This window comes from Fukomys damarensis, unplaced genomic scaffold (assembly GCF_012274545.1).
Source record: "Fukomys damarensis isolate Sample0158 unplaced genomic scaffold, DMR_v1.0_HiC HiC_scaffold_9, whole genome shotgun sequence".
NCBI classification, from domain to species: domain Eukaryota; kingdom Metazoa; phylum Chordata; class Mammalia; order Rodentia; family Bathyergidae; genus Fukomys; species Fukomys damarensis.
Window position 1 is genome coordinate 27,091,646 of NW_022900921.1, and position 1,557 is coordinate 27,093,202.

General features: G+C 63.8%; 1 protein-coding gene across 4 annotated transcripts in view; it reads left to right on the top strand.

Moving 5' to 3' along the window:
* Positions 1–1,557, top strand: part of Cplx2 (complexin 2) — a 79,455-nt gene that overhangs the window by 66,851 nt on the left and 11,047 nt on the right. The window contains exon 1 of one of the 4 annotated variants that reach the window (XM_010622138.3): positions 9–228. The exons of the other annotated variants lie outside the window; for them this stretch is intronic. The gene's annotated coding sequence lies outside the window, so the exon portion shown is untranslated. Of the gene's footprint in view, positions 1–8; positions 229–1,557 lie in introns of those variants that run through there. 4 annotated transcript variants of the gene reach the window in all.

A 1,557-nucleotide genomic window follows, 5' to 3' on the forward strand; every position in this document is an offset into this window, starting at 1 on the left:
AGAGAGATTTGAATTTCCCATCTGAAAGGGGAGCGGTAGCGCGTCAGGGCCTGGCTGAGGGGCGTGATTGGAGAGCGCCTTCGGCAGCCGCCCGTGGGAGCAGCAGCGGCCCCAGCTCGCTGGCGGAGTTACACGAGGCGGCCTTGGGAGCTGGACTAGCAGAAGGAACCGCCTCGTTGAGTCGGGCCGGAGCCTTGCAGTGGCTTAGACGGTTGCGGGGACCGCCAGGTCGGTGCTGGCCGCGGGCCGGGAAGGCGGAGTCGGGCTGCGGGCAACAGGGTCTCCGCTCTCGTCTTGAGGCTGCAAGCGCAGCCTGGGAAGCTGGGGAGCGCGGCTTTTGGGGGAGATCGAGACCGCCGAGGCATGGGATGGGGGAATGCGTGGCCGCAGCGCAAACCTTGGCGCGCTTGCCTTGGTGCTGAAAGGACAGTTCCCGCGGGGTCGGCCAGGGCCAGAGGGCCAGGAGGCGCGAGTCCCGAGCCTGAGACCCCTGCAGAAGCCCCCAACAGTCTGGCTCTCGAGGAACCAGGACCGCCCCGAATGCGGCGGGAGACTCAAGTCTGAAGCCAGAGAACAACTTCGAGCTTGCAGGGCTGGGGCGGGGGACGTCGGTCTTAGCTACTTCGCCTTGTGGTTGACCGGAGCCCGGGGGGGGGGGAGGGGGGCGCTCTCCGCCCTGGCGGAAGCATTGGTCCCCTAGGGGTAGAGTTCGGGATCCCGAGTGAGTCAGACAGCGGCGGGAGGGAGGCGAACAGACCGAAGGTGGTGAGAGGAGCTACTAAATGTCGATTGGGGGCGGGGGACTAAGGGGACTATTTGTCCTCTTCCCCGGAGGAGCCGAGGTTTGAGCTACACACGCCCGATCTCGGGGTCTTCTGGGGGGCCTCTTCCATGCCCCGGCTCTCACTGATCCCACTCTGCATCCACCCCCAGCAAAGTTTGAAACCGGGCTGGGTCTTAGGTTCAGCTTGGTGTACTAGGGGTACGGGGTCTCTCAGTGGCCGATAGAGAGCTCGGGGTAGAGGAGCAGGGTTGTTGGTCTCCGAGAGGCCCCAGAGGGGAGCACGGATTCCTGTCCTCCTGGGGTGGGGGAACGGGAAGCCTCCGCTGCTTCCCCTTTTCAGCCCAAGCTGCCCTCTCCCGCCCTCCACTGCCCCTTTCCCTCCCCCAGGGCTTCTCCTTCCAGGACCGGAGTGGAAGTGGGGGCGTAGAGGGACATCCCCCGTGTCTGCCACCGCCATTACCATCGAGTCTCTTGCAAAAAGCAAATGAGTGTTGAATTGAGTTGCGGTGAATCTATCCCAGACTTGAGTCATGAAAACAGCCACAAGGACAAATACTGCAGGTGCCCGAGTCTGCTTGTCAGTGGAGGGGACCGGGTCCCCAAAACTGCTGGGGCTCATACAGCTAAGCAGGTGCCTCCGCTGCCTTAGGACTGGAACTGAGCGGGAGTCAACGGGGAGGGAAACTTAAGACCTGCCCTGGGTCCAGGGCGCCAAAGGCAGGGAATCCCGTTCTAAGATAACACCCCTCCCCCTCTCCCTCCCGCCACCCCTC